Genomic DNA, 20,222 nt, shown 5'->3' with positions numbered 1-20,222 from the left:
TGTTTACAAGAGCTTCCAACTCACTGAACGTTCCTTGTACGTTCTGAGACTCAGATTGCCCCAGATTTGTGAGGTGGCACCTGCTCAGGCTGGCCCCAGTGTCCTTTCGTTTGCCCTATGATTGCTTTTCATCACTTCCTTATTTTCTGTTGCAACAGTATGTCCCTTCTCTCTAGGGTCCCTGTATTGGATTCAGCTATCTCTCCAAGGAGCCTGGCTCTTTGTAGTGAGGGCTGGTACTTAGAAATCAAGAGATGAGATATGCTCATTGCGTGTAGGCCATCGTGACTTCTAGACCCTTCTGCCTTCAGCATCAGCCCCGTCCCCTGTCATGTGCAATGGGAGCTGCCTCACGGCATCATCAGTGAATTATACGTTGCTCAAACTTTCCATTTATGCAAAACAGGTTCAGAGTCTCTTCGCCTGTACAACTGCCAACACTAAACCTCCCCCAGAAGGATGTGCAGTTTGCAGGATGCTTCTCTTGAGCCTGAGGGCATCTCTGGATGCTGGCTGAATGCAGCCCACCTCCCTGTGAGATAATTAGGTTAGTTATTTGAAGGACAGTTGGGTCCATTGGTTTGTGTGTGCATTAGTTTTTGAATTTTCTCAAATCATTGTTAGTTTGATTTTGGCTTTTGGGTACATAGAACATTATCATGATTCTTATTCAAACATTGTTGAGAAATGTCATCCTCTTCCCTTCTTCCTCCACCCTGATCCCTCCAGTCCTCATAAGTAACCTAGTTCATTTGTGTTTACAGCCTTTTTGAGCCATAATTTACATTCTATTCAATTTACCCATTTAAAATGTACACTCTAGTAGGTTTTAATATTCATAGGACTGTGCGGCCATCACCATAGTCCCCTTTATTTTTTTATTTTATTTTTCATTTTTTTGTTTTGTTTTCAAGAATGTTTTTTTTAATAATACATTTATTTTTTATTGGTGTTCAATTTGCCAACATACAGAATAACAGCCAGTGCTCATCCCATCAAGTGCCCCCCTCAGTGCCGGTCACCCAGTCACCCCCACCCCCCGCCCTCCTCCCCTTCCACCACCCCTACTTCGTTTCCCAGATTTAGGAGTCTTTATGTTCTGTCTCCCTTTCTGATATTTCCCACACATTTCTTCTCCCTTCCCTTATATTCCGTTTCACTATTATTTATATTCCCCAAATGAATGAGAACATATAATGTTTGTCCATGTGTATTTTTTAACGATTGTAGTCTCTATTGGGTACGGAGTTCTATGTAACTGTAAGAGCTTAAGCTGGGCAGCCCGGGTGGCCCAGCGGTTTAGCACCACCTTCGGCCCAGGGCCTGATCCTGGAGACCCGGGATCAAGTCCCACATCGGGCTCCCTGCATGGAGCCTGCTTCTCCCTCTGCCTGTGTCTCTGCCTCTCTGTCTCTCTCTTTGTCTCTCATGAATAAATAAAGTAAAATCTTTTTTTAAAAAGAGCTTAAGCTTACACATCTATATTTATATTCCATATCTCTGCAATTCTTTCTTTTTACAATAAGAAGATAAGAAACCTCCAACCACAATTGTCAACTTAGGTTTTTCTCTGTACAGGTCAGTTTCTGCTCTATGCATTTTTCAAGGTGCTACTTGGCAGGTGCGTGTTCCCGACGGGCCCTCCTGGCCCAGCTCTTTGCTGCCTGATGTTCACCCGCTGGGAGAGTCTTCCTCTTCTCCCACGAACCCTGGCAGAGCCTTGGGCGGCTCTTCACTGTCTTGATTCCCTGCCTCCTTCTTTCTCAGCCTCCTTGGTTAAAGGCTGAGGCTCCAGTCTGCATCAGGGAACCCGGGGTCCTTCCAGCATTCCTGTGGCTGTAAGTTGTATTTTGGGTCTGGGTGCAGTGAGTGTTCTGTTGTGCCCCCAAATTCCCAAGGACCTGGGGAGACGGGTCCCCTGTCCTGTGCCTCCCAGGCCTCCCCACAAGGGCGGAGCCCGCTGGCAGCATGCAGGATAACACGTGCGAGGTTTTGGGAACACCCTGCCCGTGCTTTCCTGCCCACACTCATCCTCTGGCACCAGCATTATCTCCTTTTTCCCTCATGCTCCAAACCCCAATCTGGGGACAGTTCTGGCGCCCTGCAGCAGACCTGTTAGTCCAGCAGCTACCAACCCACCCTTAGTGTCTCCAGCTTCCCCACCGGCCTGCAGCCCTGGGTCGGGCACCGGGCTCCAACTGGCTCTGCTTCTCGGAAGGATGGTGTCTCAGGACAGCTGCCGGGGCCTAGGCCCCACCTCAAGATCATCCATTTAATCACATCTGCAAAGTCCCTTTCATCACATAGAGTAACATACACAGGGATTAGCGCACGGACATTTTTAGGGGGCTGTTAATCTGCCTACAACAGCTTCTCTTGACGGCTGTTGGCTTTCAAGCAGGAGATTAATGATTCAGGTGCCCCGGACACTCATTGTGCGGGAGATCAATGACATAAGTGTGTCAGCCTCTGGGTTCGGTGTAAAGAACACAGTCTTTGAGGAGATGACAGACATTAACCAGTACCAAGGGGGACACCACCTCACCCCCATTGGCATGGCCACTATCGGGCCGAATTGAAAACAGCAAGTGTTGGCGAGAAGGCTGCAGAGAAGGGGAGCCCTCGTGCCTGACCGGTGGGAACGCGGCTGGAGTAGCCGCTCCGGGGACAGCGGAGGGGCCTCCGGAAGGGCGAGCCAGAGCTTCCCCGTGTCCTGCAGTCACGCTGCTGGCCACTTACCCAACGGACCCGAAACAAGGAGCTCGAGGGGACCGCTGCACCCCTGCTCACCGCACGTTTGTCACAACAGCCAAGACGTGCAAGCGGCCCGAGTGTCCACTGGTGGGAGAACGCATAAAGCCACATGGCCAAGCGACATGCAGTAGCATCTGGCTCCGCCAAAAACGAAAAGGAAATAAATTGTGGCACCCGCGACAACATGGCTGGCCCCGGGGGACGTGTGAGACACGGTGACCGCGTCAGGGGCCAGGGCCAGGCGGGCAGTGGGCGACCGGCAGGCACAGACGTCCAGCGTCGCAAGAGGAGCTGTTGGTGGCGGCCTCGGGCCGGGCCTGCAGGCTGGGGCGGCCGGGCCTGGCCTCGCCGCTCGCCGCGGCCCTGGTCTGGCGTTCGCCTGGATTCTGCTCCTGCAGAGGACGCTGAAAAGAACAGGCACGGAACCAAGTGGCCCACGTGTACGGTCCCGCGAGCACAGTCCGTGGCTGGTAGGATCGGCGACGGGTGGCAGGTGGCAGGCCGGGGCGTGACCCCGCGGACCTCGGCTGCTCTGCGGTCGGGAGGCCACATGCCGCCGGGCCGCAGGGGGGGCCCTGCCAGATCCTGGGAGCTCTGTGCGGCTGGCCCGGGGCGACCTGCCGCCCTCACCACCCTGCGCTTCCGGGTGGCCCGGCCCCTGCCTCGGTGTCCCCGGCCCGGCCGGGAACATCCCAGACACCCAGCGCCGTTGGTAGCACGTGAGCACTGGGAGATTGTTAGATTATGCCCATTCTTTTTTTTTTTTTTTTTTTAAGATTTTATTTCCTTATTCATGAGAGACAGAGAGAGAGAGAGGCAGAGACACAGGCCGAGGGAGAAGCAGGCTCCATGCAGGGAGCCCGACGTGGGACTCGATCCCGGGTCTCCAGGATCAGGCCCTGGGCTGAAGACCGTGCCAAACCGCTGAGCCACCGGGGCTGTCCGATGTGTCCATTCTAATCCCCGTGGGGACACACAGTGTGTGATGTCACCTGGTGTCTCCACAGGATGGAAAAGGAATGTGACCCACAATTTAAAGTACATGGGTCTGTTTAGACTTCACTCTAACAGCACGGATGTTGCCCTCTGTTACGTAGCCAACAAGCATGAGATTTAGGTGCTGGGAACTTGGCAGCTTTGGGGGAGGACAGGGTTGGCCGACCTGGGTGGCCCTGAAAGAGGAGAGCGCGCAGAGAGCTAGGGGCTGAGTGCACAGAGGGTCCTCGTGCTCTGGCAGTCACAGCCTCCCAGCCTGGCGCCCAGCGATCCAGGCCCTTTCCTGGGGCCGTGGGGCCTCTGTAGTTTCAGGAAAACAACCGAAGGCATCCACAGGGAACATCCATCTCCTCTTGCCGTCAGAGGTGCCTCTCCCACGGGCCTCAGCCTGTTCCTGCCTGCACCGGGTCCAGCCCACCTGTCCGCCCTCCCCACCAGAGGGCCGTGGTCAGGAGCCACCCTGCAGTGCCCACTCCTGTCTTCTAAACATCCTTTGATGGCCTGTCCCCATGGCAGCTGACACTTCCTTTTGGCAGGGAAACCTCAACTCCTGGAAGGAGTTTCCTCTGTGTGCTGGCAGGCTTCCTCCTCTCCTGTTCTCTCAGACCCCTGCCAGCCATCCGTTGCCCCCCTGCCTTCCAGCAACCTCACTCTGGTGCTCCCTCCTCCTCCCCTGCCTAGGGCCCAGTCAGCAAGTCCTGGGGCACCTCCTGCAGGGGGGCCTCCTGGCTTTTCTCTGCGGGCTTCTCTTTATCCTCACAACCTCTTCTCTGTCCCATTCTGTCCATGGACAAACTCACCCTGTCCCTTAAATCTGTGCCCTGAACCTCCCCAGACTTCACCCACAGCACAGACCCAAATTGCTAACAGCCCCTGATGTCTCATCCAGGATCTGAAACACATACCAGCTTCGTGGGTCCCCAGCTATGTTCTTAAAGACCCGGGCTTGGTGTGCTGTCTGCACACAGTCCCTCACCAGTCTGGTTTTCCGGGGGTTGCCAATACAGGACAGAGCAGCAGGGACAACACAACCCTTAGGTGTCATTATTCTCAACCAATGGGGCCTGGTGGGGTGGGGGGGTGTCCTCATTCAATAATGAGCTGCGTGTCTGTGAGGTCTTTACGTCCTTTCCCATCACCAGGCATCACAGATAACTCAAATTATGTCAATATTAGGGCTGCCCCATATCCTCAGATCTCAGAAAACAAATAGAAACCACAGACATACATATTTCAGTATTAACAGCTTTCTTTAAAATTGTATTACTGCACCAGTGAGAATGGGGAACATTAACAAGGCAGGAAACCACAAATGTTAGAGAGGATGTGGAGAAAGGGAAACCCTCCTGCACTGTTGGTGGAATGTGAACTGGTGCAGCCACTCTGGAGAACTGTGTGGAGGTTCCTCAAAGAGTTAAAAATAGACCTGCCCTATGACCCAGCAATTGCACTGCTGGGGATTTACCCCAAAGATACAGATGCAGTGAAACGCCGGGACACCTGCACCCCGATGTTTATAGCAGCAACGTCCACAGTAGCCAACCTGTGGAAGGAGCCTCGCCATCCATGGACAGATGATGGATAAAGAAGATGTGGTCTATGTATACACTGGAATATTACTCAGCCATTAAAAAGGATGAAATCTAAAAAAGAAAGAAGAAAGGAAGAAAGAGAAAGAAAGAAAGAAAGAAAGAAAGAAAGAAAGAAAGAAAGAAAGAAAGAAAGAAAGAAAGAAAGAAAAGAAAGAAAGAGGGAGAAAAAGAAAGAAAGAAAAAAGAAAAAGAAAGAAAGAAAGAGTAAGAAAGAAAAAGAAAGAAGAAAGAAAGAAAAAGAAAAAGAAAAAAAGAAAAAGAAAAAGAAAAAGAAAGAAGAAAGAAAGAAATCTTGCCATTTGCAATGACGTAGATGGAACTGGAGGGTATTATGCTCTAAGTGAAAAAAGAGAAAGATACTATATGATCTCACTCATATGTACAATTTAAGAAACAAAACAAAGGATCATAGGGGAAGGGAGGAAAAACTAAATCAAGAGGAAAACAGAGAGGGAGACCAACCACGTGATATGTTGAACTCTAGGAAATGAACAGGGTCGCTGAGAGGAGAGGTGGCGGGGGGCGGGGGCATGGAGGAGAGCACATGATGGGATGAGCACTGGGTGTTGTAAGTAACTGATGGATCACTGATCCCTACCCCTGAAACCAATATTACAGTCTATGTTAGATAATTGATTTTAAATGAAATTTTTTTAAAAATCGTACTATCAGTGGAAGGAAATCATGTATCACAGATGCTAATAATGGCCCCATGAACATTTTCTTTAACATGGGAAGCCCAGGGACAAAAGTGGCTCTGGCCCCTACGTTATGAACCTGTGAGCTGGCAGGTGGCGGGGCGGGCACAGACACCGGAGGCCGCCCGGCATGAGCCTGAGACCCACACTGGCTGAGCGGCACCGGGCAGTCCACGCACTCACTCTGGGCCTCTTTCCTTCCTAGGTTAACTGTGGGTGATTCTAATAGTGCTGTAATTTTTGTTTCCTCTGGCAAATAATTTAACCTCCCCAAGCCCCGGTATTCTTTCCCATTACGTAGGGACAATAATCTTGACCTGATCCTGAGTTGTTAGGAAGCGAACAGTCCCCTGTAACCAACACCCAGATCAGGAGAGGAGCTGCTCCCATGGTTTTTGAAACTGCACAGCCTACACCCTCGGCCGCGTCAGAGAGCACGGGTGGGAGCACCCGTACTGCCCAGTACAGACGGACTGGCGAGGAGGGAGACTCGGTCGCCTCAGACTGCCGGCTGTCCCGGAGAAGCCCCCGGTGATCTCAGCTGTGGGTCGACCCCGGGGGGACTCTGCTCCTCAGGACTTGGTTCCCTGCATGGCAGCCCTGCGTGCTGTGGGCTCCGCCCCGGAGAGAAAGCAGAACAGTCCAGAGATCTGGTTGCTAGTCCTCCATCTGCACAAACGGGAGGTTTGCTTCTGCACAGCCTAGCCCAGGTCTCTCTTTCCTCCCTGTCCAAGGAGAGGACTGGATCCCTGTGGGAGGCGCTAACACGTGCCAGCAGACATGCCAGTGGGGAGTCCCGGTGCCCTGGGCGCCCCAGCTGTCCTCCCCGCTCGGGAAGGAAGGAGGATGGCCAACCCAAGCTGCCTCTCCGTTCTGAGTCCGAGACAACTGAACAGCAGCATTTGGGGCAAGGACTGGCTGGTGCCCTGAGGCCACCTGGGAAGCCCGTGCATCAGGACGCTGGGGCACTGCAGCTGGCCTGGGCTTCCCGCCAGGTCACAGGAAGAGCTCTTGGCACCTTAGAATCCAAGGAGGAACATGCTGTGCGATGCTCCGATTGCCCAGTGTCAACGTCTGAGGTCGCAATGTGGTCCTGTCCCTCCAGCCCGTGTGAGGACAGCAACTTGTATCCACTGGCTGCCCCAAGCTCGGCGCGCTGCCTCTGCCACACGCAGGACCTGATCTAGGTATCGAACGCTTGCACCCCGCTCCTGCTCTCAGGTGGCAGCCAGCGCTTCAGAGAAGCGGAATCTCAGGAATGAAGTGGCCTAAAGAGTCATACAAGTTAAAAATGAATTTTCAGGGCGGCCCGGGTGGCTCAGTGGTTTAGCACCACCTTCCTGGGGTCCCGGGATCGAGTCCCACATCGAGCTCCCTGCATAGAGCCTGCCTCTCCCTCTGCCTGGGTCTCTGCCTCTCTCTCTCTCTCTCTCTCTCTCTCTGTCTCTCATGAATAAATAAATTTAAAAAAAAATCTAAAAAAGCCCGAATTTTCAGAGGACTGAACGAAGTTCTGTTATTTTTCGGAGAGTTGGGAGGCTAATTTTACGTGAGGGTGTCCTCCAGGACATAAAGCAATACATGCCCCTCAGTCTGACTTTCTGGATTTTCTGTTTGTATTTACTTTTAAAAATTGAGATTTTCTTTCTACTTTGCTAAGATTAGAAACCATTCTTACTCTTGTCTAAAGGTGCTGTCGGACTAATCTTTTATCACCTCTTGTGGAGGTCCATATGGAGCAAAAGAAAATGCATTTAAATACGAATTTGTGTATTATTTATTCATTATATTAAATATATATTGTATAAAACAGGCATACCTGTCTGTGGGTTGGCCTTGGCAAGGCAACTCTGAATCCACTGGGAAACTTTTCTGAAATACTATGAATTCACCTTTACTCTTGCCAGTTTACTTTTTTTCTTCTTCTTTAGTGTTGGCCATTCTAACTGCTCTTTTTACTTAATTTTACATTTTTTTCCAAGCACCACATGAATGAGCCTTAAAAGTCACCTCCTTGCAGGGCTCAGCAGCAGACGTCCTGCCCTGTGGGCACCGGCTCCCATCAGCAGTGACAGGAACCCCTCCTGTGGCCACGTGCCACCTAACCTTGAGCCCAGATCTTGGTCCTCTGCTGCAGGTGGCTCTGGTCCTATGCCCTGGCGTCACCACCCCCCCATAGCTGCCTCCCTGGTGTGGCTGTGAGCAGGCGAGTGATGGGGTTACATCATACCGTGGCCCCTGAGGTTGGCAGTGATGAGCTGTGCTCTCTCCTTTCCCTCCGGACTTGGTGAGTTCCCTGTGACCCACATGGGTGGAGAGATCTCCCTTGCACACGTTTGAATCCCAGAGCGTGACATCCATACCTGACTCCCTCCCGACCAGCCTCCTTAGCATCCAGGGTGGTGTCCAGCTCTGCTGGCTGGTGGCCGGGGTCTGGAGCCTGAGGGGTGCTTGTAGGTCTGAGCCTCTCCGACCCACCCCTGCAGGCTCCTCTCAGTTAGCATCCCTCCTTGGACTCACCACTGTCCCCTGACCTGTCCGTCCTCATGCTGCCAGGCTCCCAGACTTCCTGTTGTCACCTGTGCTCATGTTCCCTGTTCTGGAGGCCTTGTCCTCTCTCCCCACCATAAAACAGTGTCAGCTGACCCCGGGAGGAAGTGGAAGTAAACCAGCATTCAGTCCACCGTATTTAGCCAGAGCTCCTTGAATCTGTTTGTTGTGTTTCTCCTATATTTCATTTTATCAATAAAATTGACATCTCCACTCCAACGTTTGACACTTTTCACAGAAAATTGTGTTGGGTTCACTAATTAGTTACCTAAGTGTTCAGGCGGGACCCCAATTTATAGCCTTGATCTTTCAAGAAAAGAGGATTCTTAGGAGGTGGGCTGTTGGGCTAATGAGGACACTTCTGCTGTATGAGGTCAAGGAAAGAACTAGCAGATCGCTCACAGGCATCCAGAAATGGAGGCATTTTGGATTTGAGCAGTAAAGAATCTCCTATAGAAATAGTTGAGCAGATCTGTCTTCTCCGGCTTTGGGACTTTCTCAGAGTATGAGGTAAGGTGAGCTTGCAAATAAAACTAATTTCCCAGTAGGGGAGGAAGGGTTGGGATCAAATGGGACCCGATGGGCTTCTGCAGTGCGGCCAATGTTCTAATTGTAGATCTGGTTACATAGGTATTTATGATTTACAACTTTTCTATGTATTTTATTTCACAGTGTCAATTTTTAAAGTAAGCAAAGGCAAGAACAGTACAGTATAATTTCCCTGGGAATGTTTTCAAGAGGTCTTCAGGCAGTAGACAATTTTTTTATTGTTACTGTTTCTGAATATCATAAACATACCACGTGCACGTGTTTAGGCGAGGGCTTCCATGTATTTTCGTCTGAGAAGATAGATCTTCTCCCATCCCCACAAAGCTACCTGGCATACCTCACGACCAGTGTCTCCCTGGCTAAAAACCACAGGTTTAAAAGAAAAATTTAACTTCAGGTCTGAAAGATAATTCAGTGTTGAATCTGTTCCTTGTTCACTGAGCTGTTTTGCACATGCAGACCCCGGGCACAGCCCATGGGAGAACCACCCGTGTGGGAAATCCCTCACCTGTAACACTCTGCTGTGTCCTGTTTTAACAGATTAGTCCTTTTACCCCTCAGAGGGAGAAGGAGAGAAAGCATCCCCAGCAGGCTCCACACCCAGCGTGTAAGCCTGTCACAGGGTTCAAACTCACAGCCTTGAGACCATGACCTGAGCTCAAATCAAGAGTCGGACACTTCACCAACCAAGCCCCCCGGGCCACCCCCAGGTCAGTGCTTTTAGCGTCACGTAGGAGACTCTACGGGTCTGAGATGTCGCCAGCAAGTCCTTGGGAAATTCCCAAGCGCGTGAGACCCCAAGGCAGGTGGCCTGAGCTGAGAGCTCCGCACACCGCCCGTGGCTCCCAGGCGCATCTGTGGAGCGGCAGGACATCCGTCTCCTGCCTTCCCTGCGAGTGGCCCATCCCAGGGAGTCCAGAACATTCCTGCCTGTGCCACTCCGGGTCCAAGAGCCCACGTCGTAGCAATAGGTTTTCTTTTTTCTGAAAAAACAAAAACCAAAAACCAAAGAAAGACGGCCACAAATATTTAATGCTTACTGCACCTGCTCTTGCCAGACATCACACCAGCTCTTTGTGGAGTTCTCCCTTTTATAAACTTCTGTGCTATAGATATTATTAGTCACATTTTCCATATGGTTAGACTGCAGCTTACACTATATAAGTCACACAGCGGTGTTTGTTTTGGTTTTGAGGGGGGGTGGGGAAGGGGCAAGGAAGAGGGACAGCCCAACCCAAGGCTTGATCTCAGGACCCTGAGATCGTGACCTGAGCCATAACCGAGTCAGACGCTTAAGTGACTGAGCCACCCAGGCACCCTATTCACACAGGATTTTAAAGTATCAGAAACCAAAGTAGGATCCCCAGGTGGACCCCCCATCCCTCTTTACATGGTTCTATTCCCTTCTGATCTCTGGTCTACTTGATCTGGAAAAATAACAAGTATCAGGATTTTCTTGTTATGTGGCAAACTAGAAGTAACTCAGCTGGCCTTTTTGCTTCTGCACAGCATGACTGTTTAGATAATTATCTGGGTAGAAGATAAGTAACGTACTTGGAGCCCTAGGAATAGAGACATTATAATATTTTTTTCTGATATTAGGGTCACGGAAAGGAAATATGTTTTGTCATTGATTCAGGCTCCAGTATCTTCACAGCCAGCAGCAACACAGGTCTGATACAGTATCTAAAAATAGCTCAGCCTGTTCCACAAAATGAGCCAATGCTAATAATAAAAATTGCTAACATATTTCCTTCCCTGCTATTACTTACTTCCCAACCTTCTTAGTGTTTATGTGTTATGACTGATTTAAATCAGTCACAACTGGCAGGGAAAGAACTGAAACAGAGCATCGGAGCTTCAGGGACACTTCATGTTTAATAACTGTGACAATCAGCTACTTGGGTTTATTCTAGAAGCCAAGTGAGTGGGACCAGAGATCTCTAAGATGTCTGGCAGCTAGGGTCTCGGGAGGGCGCTCGGTGCAGGGCGGTCCTGGGGGGCGAGGTCAGCGTAGGCCGGGCTGGGGGTGACTGCGGGCAGGGTCCCAGGGAGACGGGTGGTGCTGCTGCGGACACAGGCGCAGAGGTGGCGTGGTGAGCGCGGGTGCGGGGCGGGAGGCCTAGGCCTGCTCCTTGACGGACAGGTCCCAAGAAATAGCAGGAACTTAAACTCCGGGCTGCCTGCCCACCCGAGGGTTTGCAGGACGGGGTTTGCAGAGCTCCTAGGTGTCGCCTGTTTCCCAGGTAAGAGTGCAGGTAAGGGCCCGCGTGCAGGCCCCCAACTTCAGAAGGGTGTCCCTGCACCCTCGGGAGCAGGCAGTGCAGGTAACAAGCCTGTGAGCAGCCACCCAGCTCTAGTGGGGTGTCCCTCTGTCTCCTCTGAGCACAGACAGTGCAGGTAATGGGCCCTGCAGCCCCCCAACTTCAGAAGGGTGTCCCCTGTCCGCTGGGCGCAGACAGTGCAGGTAACCCCTGAGCGGCACCCCAACTGGGGCACTGTGCCCTGTGTCGCCTGGGGGTAAGGTGATGGGCTGTCAGGATTGTGCCGGAAGGTCCCCCAGGTGCGGCCTGGAGGCTGCAGTAAACCAGCCCCGCTGCAGTCACATGACCAATCATGAGCTGAGCTGTTGATATGGAAGCGTAATTTCTCTTTTCCTGTGAAGACCAAGCCATTGGTCTACTTTAGGGGGAAGACAGTTACCACTTAAAAATCCTCCCAGGGGATCACTGCTCCAGAAACTGAGACAGGTGTGCAGGCCACAGGTCAGGAGGTGACTACTCATTCCCACCTGAGGGCACTTCTCCGTGGACCCTAAATTCTGAACATAAACATTACATGAGTAAATGATTCCACTCGCCACAGGGAATCAACAATCAGAAAAAACAGCAGATGTGTTTGGCACAATGTGCTATTCATGTCTGTGACTCACTTTTGCTGGAGATAAAACTTCTCATTAATCCAAAACCTCATGGGCTTTTGTCTTTTCTGTAGTTGAGCCACAAAAAAAGTAGCTGCCAGCATTCTGGATTTGGTGCAAGGGTTACATAGTTTCCCTGCAGGTGCAACATGACAGGAGATAACTTCACTGTTCATTTATTGCTTACAAAATACATTTTGGACATCTGTTTCATAGGAAATAAGTATCAGAAGGAAAGATGAGATTTCCTGTTTGTGTTTTAAAATCTAATTTGCAGCATTTCTTTGGCCCTTGGATAGGATTTGGTGGCCAACATCTGGGGTTAGGTGTACAGTAACTTACTGTCATCAGATACAGACTTTGGTGATATCTTGTCATTTGTCTGAGATGCTTTGTCTAATTGGTCTTTCTGTCAAAAAAGTTAAATTAGGGAAGAGTGAAAATTCAAAATTATTCAAGATGGCCTTTGCCCTTTTGAAAAAAAAAAAGAAGATTTTCTTTATTTATGAGAGGCACAGAGAGTAGCAGAGACACAGGCAGAGGGAGAAGCAGGCTCTATGCAGGGAGCCTGATGTGAGACTCGATCCTGAGTCTCCAGGGTCCCACCCTGAGCTGAAGGCAGCCTAACCCGCTGGGCCACCAGAGCTGCCTGGCCTTTGCCTTTTAAAAATTGAGCTTGACTTTCTAGTTGTACTAGATGTAGCCTATTGATATTTTGAGGTGCCCTGTTTTCTCTATAGTTTCTTTAGTGGTGAAGTCAGGAGGAGAGTCTTTGGAAATTCTGGATAGAGGCGTGCTGGTGGATCAAGGGGTTTTGGGGTCAGGAGCCCTGGGTTGAGTTCAGGAACTGCTTGCCTGACCCTGGGTGAGTCAGGGTATCCTACAGAGCTTCTGTTTAGTCTTTATGAAATTGCTGGAAGGGAATATCTGTGGAAAAGCTTTATACAGGGTTAGGTGTATGGATTAGGGGTTAGGGTTAGGGTTAGGGTTAGGGTTAGGGTTAGGGTTAGGGTTAGGGTTAGGGTTAGGGTTAGGGTTAGGGTTAGGGTTAGGGTTAGGGTTAGGGTTAGGGTTAGGGTTAGGGTTAGGGTTAGGGTTAGGGTTAGGGTTAGGGTTAGGGTTAGGGTTAGGGTTAGGGTTAGGGTTAGGGTTAGGGTTAGGGTTAGGGTTAGGGTTAGGGTTAGGGGTTAGGGTTAGGGTTAGGGTTAGGGTTAGGGTTAGGGTTAGGGTTAGGGTTAGGGTTAGGGTTAGGGTTAGGGTTAGGGTTAGGGTTAGGGTTAGGGTTAGGGTTAGGGTTAGGGTTAGGGTTAGGGTTAGGGTTAGGGTTAGGGTTAGGGTTAGGGTTAGGGTTAGGGTTAGGGTTAGGGTTAGGGTTAGGGTTAGGGTTAGGGTTAGGGTTAGGGTTAGGGTTAGGGTTAGGGTTAGGGTTAGGGTTAGGGTTAGGGTTAGGGTTAGGGTTAGGGTTAGGGTTAGGGTTAGGGTTAGGGTTAGGGTTAGGGTTAGGGTTAGGGTTAGGGTTAGGGTTAGGGTTAGGGTTAGGGTTAGGGTTAGGGTTAGGGTTAGGGTTAGGGTTAGGGTTAGGGTTAGGGTTAGGGTTAGGGTTAGGGTTAGGGTTAGGGTTAGGGTTAGGGTTAGGGTTAGGGTTAGGGTTAGGGTTAGGGTTAGGGTTAGGGTTAGGGTTAGGGTTAGGGTTAGGGTTAGGGTTAGGGTTAGGGTTAGGGTTAGGGTTAGGGTTAGGGTTAGGGTTAGGGTTAGGGTTAGGGTTAGGGTTAGGGTTAGGGTTAGGGTTAGGGTTAGGGTTAGGGTTAGGGTTAGGGTTAGGGTTAGGGTTAGGGTTAGGGTTAGGGTTAGGGTTAGGGTTAGGGTTAGGGTTAGGGTTAGGGTTAGGGTTAGGGTTAGGGTTAGGGTTAGGGTTAGGGTTAGGGTTAGGGTTAGGGTTAGGGTTAGGGTTAGGGTTAGGGTTAGGGTTAGGGTTAGGGTTAGGGTTAGGGTTAGGGTTAGGGTTAGGGTTAGGGTTAGGGTTAGGGTTAGGGTTAGGGTTAGGGTTAGGGTTAGGGTTAGGGTTAGGGTTAGGGTTAGGGTTAGGGTTAGGGTTAGGGTTAGGGTTAGGGTTAGGGTTAGGGTTAGGGTTAGGGTTAGGGTTGTGGTTAGGGTTAGGGTTAGGGTTAGGGTTAGGGTTAGGGTTAGGGTTAGGGTTAGGGTTAGGGTTAGGGTTAGGGTTAGGGTTAGGGTTAGGGTTAGGGTTAGGGTTAGGGTTAGGGTTAGGGTTAGGGTTAGGGTTAGGGTTAGGGTTAGGGTTAGGGTTAGGGTTAGGGTTAGGGTTAGGGTTAGGGTTAGGGTTAGGGTTAGGGTTAGGGTTAGGGTTAGGGTTAGGGTTAGGGTTAGGGTTAGGGTTAGGGTTAGGGTTAGGGTTAGGGTTAGGGTTAGGGTTAGGGTTAGGGTTAGGGTTAGGGTTAGGGTTAGGGTTAGGGTTAGGGTTAGGGTTAGGGTTAGGGTTAGGGTTAGGGTTAGGGTTAGGGTTAGGGTTAGGGTTAGGGTTAGGGTTAGGGTTAGGGTTAGGGTTAGGGTTAGGGTTAGGGTTAGGGTTAGGGTTAGGGTTAGGGTTAGGGTTAGGGTTAGGGTTAGGGTTAGGGTTAGGGTTAGGGTTAGGGTTAGGGTTAGGGTTAGGGTTAGGGTTAGGGTTAGGGTTAGGGTTAGGGTTAGGGTTAGGGTTAGGGTTAGGGTTAGGGTTAGGGTTAGGGTTAGGGTTAGGGTTAGGGTTAGGGTTAGGGTTAGGGTTAGGGTTAGGGTTAGGGTTAGGGTTAGGGTTAGGGTTAGGGTTAGGGTTAGGGTTAGGGTTAGGGTTAGGGTTAGGGTTAGGGTTAGGGTTAGGGTTAGGGTTAGGGTTAGGGTTAGGGTTAGGGTTAGGGTTAGGGTTAGGGTTAGGGTTAGGGTTAGGGTTAGGGTTAGGGTTAGGGTTAGGGTTAGGGTTAGGGTTAGGGTTAGGGTTAGGGTTAGGGTTAGGGTTAGGGTTAGGGTTAGGGTTAGGGTTAGGGTTAGGGTTAGGGTTAGGGTTAGGGTTAGGGTTAGGGTTAGGGTTAGGGTTAGGGTTAGGGTTAGGGTTAGGGTTAGGGTTAGGGTTAGGGTTAGGGTTAGGGTTAGGGTTAGGGTTAGGGTTAGGGTTAGGGTTAGGGTTAGGGTTAGGGTTAGGGTTAGGGTTAGGGTTAGGGTTAGGGTTAGGGTTAGGGTTAGGGTTAGGGTTAGGGTTAGGGTTAGGGTTAGGGTTAGGGTTAGGGTTAGGGTTAGGGTTAGGGTTAGGGTTAGGGTTAGGGTTAGGGTTAGGGTTAGGGTTAGGGTTAGGGTTAGGGTTAGGGTTAGGGTTAGGGTTAGGGTTAGGGTTAGGGTTAGGGTTAGGGTTAGGGTTAGGGTTAGGGTTAGGGTTAGGGTTAGGGTTAGGGTTAGGGTTAGGGTTAGGGTTAGGGTTAGGGTTAGGGTTAGGGTTAGGGTTAGGGTTAGGGTTAGGGTTAGGGTTAGGGTTAGGGTTAGGGTTAGGGTTAGGGTTAGGGTTAGGGTTAGGGTTAGGGTTAGGGTTAGGGTTAGGGTTAGGGTTAGGGTTGGGTTAGGGTTAGGGTTAGGGTTAGGGTTAGGGTTAGGGTTAGGGTTAGGGTTAGGGTTAGGGTTAGGGTTAGGGTTAGGGTTAGGGTTAGGGTTAGGGTTAGGGTTAGGGTTAGGGTTAGGGTTAGGGTTAGGGTTAGGGTTAGGGTTAGGGTTAGGGTTAGGGTTAGGGTTAGGGTTAGGGTTAGGGTTAGGGTTAGGGTTAGGGTTAGGGTTAGGGTTAGGGTTAGGGTTAGGGTTAGGGTTAGGGTTAGGGTTAGGGTTAGGGTTAGGGTTAGGGTTAGGGTTAGGGTTAGGGTTAGGGTTAGGGTTAGGGTTAGGGTTAGGGTTAGGGTTAGGGTTAGGGTTAGGGTTAGGGTTAGGGTTAGGGTTAGGGTTAGGGTTAGGGTTAGGGTTAGGGTTAGGGTTAGGGTTAGGGTTAGGGTTAGGGTTAGGGTTAGGGTTAGGGTTAGGGTTAGGGTTAGGGTTAGGGTTAGGGTTAGGGTTAGGGTTAGGGTTAGGGTTAGGGTTAGGGTTAGGGTTAGGGTTAGGGTTAGGGTTAGGGTTAGGGTTAGGGTTAGGGTTAGGGTTAGGGTTAGGGTTAGGGTTAGGGTTAGGGTTAGGGTTAGGGTTAGGGTTAGGGTTAGGGTTAGGGTTAGGGTTAGGGTTAGGGTTAGGGTTAGGGTTAGGGTTAGGGTTAGGGTTAGGGTTAGGGTTAGGGTTAGGGTTAGGGTTAGGGTTAGGGTTAGGGTTAGGGTTAGGGTTAGGGTTAGGGTTAGGGTTAGGGTTAGGGTTAGGGTTAGGGTTAGGGTTAGGGTTAGGGTTAGGGTTAGGGTTAGGGTTAGGGTTAGGGTTAGGGTTAGGGTTAGGGTTAGGGTTAGGGTTAGGGTTAGGGTTAGGGTTAGGGTTAGGGTTAGGGTTAGGGTTAGGGTTAGGGTTAGGGTTAGGGTTAGGGTTAGGGTTAGGGTTAGGGTTAGGGTTAGGGTTAGGGTTAGGGTTAGGGTTAGGGTTAGGGTTAGGGTTAGGGTTAGGGTTAGGGTTAGGGTTAGGGTTAGGGTTAGGGTTAGGGTTAGGGTTAGGGTTAGGGTTAGGGTTAGGGTTAGGGTTAGGGTTAGGGTTAGGGTTAGGGTTAGGGTTAGGGTTAGGGTTAGGGTTAGGGTTAGGGTTAGGGTTAGGGTTAGGGTTAGGGTTAGGGTTAGGGTTAGGGTTAGGGTTAGGGTTAGGGTTAGGGTTAGGGTTAGGGTTAGGGTTAGGGTTAGGGTTAGGGTTAGGGTTAGGGTTAGGGTTAGGGTTAGGGTTAGGGTTAGGGTTAGGGTTAGGGTTAGGGTTAGGGTTAGGGTTAGGGTTAGGGTTAGGGTTAGGGTTAGGGTTAGGGTTAGGGTTAGGGTTAGGGTTAGGGTTAGGGTTAGGGTTAGGGTTAGGGTTAGGGTTAGGGTTAGGGTTAGGGTTAGGGTTAGGGTTAGGGTTAGGGTTAGGGTTAGGGTTAGGGTTAGGGTTAGGGTTAGGGTTAGGGTTAGGGTTAGGGTTAGGGTTAGGGTTAGGGTTAGGGTTAGGGTTAGGGTTAGGGTTAGGGTTAGGGTTAGGGTTAGGGTTAGGGTTAGGGTTAGGGTTAGGGTTAGGGTTAGGGTTAGGGTTAGGGTTAGGGTTAGGGTTAGGGTTAGGGTTAGGGTTAGGGTTAGGGTTAGGGTTAGGGTTAGGGTTAGGGTTAGGGTTAGGGTTAGGGTTAGGGTTAGGGTTAGGGTTAGGGTTAGGGTTAGGGTTAGGGTTAGGGTTAGGGTTAGGGTTAGGGTTAGGGTTAGGGTTAGGGTTAGGGTTAGGGTTAGGGTTAGGGTTAGGGTTAGGGTTAGGGTTAGGGTTAGGGTTAGGGTTAGGGTTAGGGTTAGGGTTAGGGTTAGGGTTAGGGTTAGGGTTAGGGTTAGGGTTAGGGTTAGGGTTAGGGTTAGGGTTAGGGTTAGGGTTAGGGTTAGGGTTAGGGTTAGGGTTAGGGTTAGGGTTAGGGTTAGGGTTAGGGTTAGGGTTAGGGTTAGGGTTAGGGTTAGGGTTAGGGTTAGGGTTAGGGTTAGGGTTAGGGTTAGGGTTAGGGTTAGGGTTAGGGTTAGGGTTAGGGTTAGGGTTAGGGTTAGGGTTAGGGTTAGGGTTAGGGTTAGGGTTAGGGTTAGGGTTAGGGTTAGGGTTAGGGTTAGGGTTAGGGTTAGGGTTAGGGTTAGGGTTAGGGTTAGGGTTAGGGTTAGGGTTAGGGTTAGGGTTAGGGTTAGGGTTAGGGTTAGGGTTAGGGTTAGGGTTAGGGTTAGGGTTAGGGTTAGGGTTAGGGTTAGGGTTAGGGTTAGGGTTAGGGTTAGGGTTAGGGTTAGGGTTAGGGTTAGGGTTAGGGTTAGGGTTAGGGTTAGGGTTAGGGTTAGGGTTAGGGTTAGGGTTAGGGTTAGGGTTAGGGTTAGGGTTAGGGTTAGGGTTAGGGTTAGGGTTAGGGTTAGGGTTAGGGTTAGGGTTAGGGTTAGGGTTAGGGTTAGGGTTAGGGTTAGGGTTAGGGTTAGGGTTAGGGTTAGGGTTAGGGTTAGGGTTAGGGTTAGGGTTAGGGTTAGGGTTAGGGTTAGGGTTAGGGTTAGGGTTAGGGTTAGGGTTAGGGTTAGGGTTAGGGTTAGGGTTAGGGTTAGGGTTAGGGTTAGGGTTAGGGTTAGGGTTAGGGTTAGGGTTAGGGTTAGGGTTAGGGTTAGGGTTAGGGTTAGGGTTAGGGTTAGGGTTAGGGTTAGGGTTAGGGTTAGGGTTAGGGTTAGGGTTAGGGTTAGGGTTAGGGTTAGGGTTAGGGTTAGGGTTAGGGTTAGGGTTAGGGTTAGGGTTAGGGTTAGGGTTAGGGTTAGGGTTAGGGTTAGGGTTAGGGTTAGGGTTAGGGTTAGGGTTAGGGTTAGGGTTAGGGTTAGGGTTAGGGTTAGGGTTAGGGTTAGGGTTAGGGTTAGGGTTAGGGTTAGGGTTAGGGTTAGGGTTAGGGTTAGGGTTAGGGTTAGGGTTAGGGTTAGGGTTAGGGTTAGGGTTAGGGTTAGGGTTAGGGTTAGGGTTAGGGTTAGGGTTAGGGTTAGGGTTAGGGTTAGGGTTAGGGTTAGGGTTAGGGTTAGGGTTAGGGTTAGGGTTAGGGTTAGGGTTAGGGTTAGGGTTAGGGTTAGGGTTAGGGTTAGGGTTAGGGTTAGGGTTAGGGTTAGGGTTAGGGTTAGGGTTAGGGTTAGGGTTAGGGTTAGGGTTAGGGTTAGGGTTAGGGTTAGGGTTAGGGTTAGGGTTAGGGTTAGGGTTAGGGTTAGGGTTAGGGTTAGGGTTAGGGTTAGGGTTAGGGTTAGGGTTAGGGTTAGGGTTAGGGTTAGGGTTAGGGTTAGGGTTAGGGTTAGGGTTAGGGTTAGGGTTAGGGTTAGGGTTAGGGTTAGGGTTAGGGTTAGGGTTAGGGTTAGGGTTAGGGTTAGGGTTAGGGTTAGGGTTAGGGTTAGGGTTAGGGTTAGGGTTAGGGTTAGGGTTAGGGTTAGGGTTAGGGTTAGGGTTAGGGTTAGGGTTAGGGTTAGGGTTAGGGTTAGGGTTAGGGTTAGGGTTAGGGTTAGGGTTAGGGTTAGGGTTAGGGTTAGGGTTAGGGTTAGGGTTAGGGTTAGGGTTAGGGTTAGGGTTAGGGTTAGGGTTAGGGTTAGGGTTAGGGTTAGGGTTAGGGTTAGGGTTAGGGTTAGGGTTAGGGTTAGGGTTAGGGTTAGGGTTAGGGTTAGGGTTAGGGTTAGGGTTAGGGTTAGGGTTAGGGTTAGGGTTAGGGTTAGGGTTAGGGTTAGGGTTAGGGTTAGGGTTAGGGTTAGGGTTAGGGTTAGGGTTAGGGTTAGGGTTAGGGTTAGGGTTAGGGTTAGGGTTAGGGTTAGGGTTAGGGTTAGGGTTAGGGTTAGGGTTAGGGTTAGGGTTAGGGTTAGGGTTAGGGTTAGGGTTAGGGTTAGGGTTAGGGTTAGGGTTAGGGTTAGGGTTAGGGTTAGGGTTAGGGTTAGGGTTAGGGTTAGGGTTAGGGTTAGGGTTAGGGTTAGGGTTAGGGTTAGGGTTAGGGTTAGGGTTAGGGTTAGGGTTAGGGTTAGGGTTAGGGTTAGGGTTAGGGTTAGGGTTAGGGTTAGGGTTAGGGTTAGGGTTAGGGTTAGGGTTAGGGTTAGGGTTAGGGTTAGGGTTAGGGTTAGGGTTAGGGTTAGGGTTAGGGTTAGGGTTAGGGTTAGGGTTAGGGTTAGGGTTAGGGTTAGGGTTAGGGTTAGGGTTAGGGTTAGGGTTAGGGTTAGGGTTAGGGTTAGGGTTAGGGTTAGGGTTAGGGTTAGGGTTAGGGTTAGGGTTAGGGTTAGGGTTAGGGTTAGGGTTAGGGTTAGGGTTAGGGTTAGGGTTAGGGTTAGGGTTAGGGTTAGGGTTAGGGTTAGGGTTAGGGTTAGGGTTAGGGTTAGGGTTAGGGTTAGGGTTAGGGTTAGGGTTAGGGTTAGGGTTAGGGTTAGGGTTAGGGTTAGGGTTAGGGTTAGGGTTAGGGTTAGGGTTAGGGTTAGGGTTAGGGTTAGGGTTAGGGTTAGGGTTAGGGTTAGGGTTAGGGTTAGGGTTAGGGTTAGGGTTAGG

This window comes from Canis lupus, chromosome 36, assembly GCF_048164855.1.
Source record: "Canis lupus baileyi chromosome 36, mCanLup2.hap1, whole genome shotgun sequence".
NCBI classification, from domain to species: Eukaryota; Metazoa; Chordata; class Mammalia; order Carnivora; family Canidae; genus Canis; species Canis lupus.
This window is presented reverse-complemented; position numbering follows the sequence as displayed.